Here is a 275-nt window from a genome sequence, read left to right as displayed (position 1 = left end):
TCCCAAGCAATGGGGTTTTTGGGACATGCATGTTCCCCCTCGCATTTTCGTCTGTTTTTTTCGGTTTCTGAGGGAAAAGGGAAGCGGGGAAATTCATCAAAACCACAAACTTTCTAAGGCACTTTAAAAAAAGAGAAAGAATGAGGAAAAATTATTATACTTTTGTGATTTCAAATTCATTATGGCTTTTGATATGCTGTGAATTGACATATGTCATTAACGCTTTTTTGGGAAGACAATGGGAAAAAGGTGGAAATGATAATACATACAATGAT

The sequence above is a fragment of the Penaeus monodon genome, chromosome 34 (genome assembly GCF_015228065.2).
Source record: "Penaeus monodon isolate SGIC_2016 chromosome 34, NSTDA_Pmon_1, whole genome shotgun sequence".
Classification (NCBI taxonomy): Eukaryota; Metazoa; Arthropoda; class Malacostraca; order Decapoda; family Penaeidae; genus Penaeus; species Penaeus monodon.
This window is presented reverse-complemented; position numbering follows the sequence as displayed.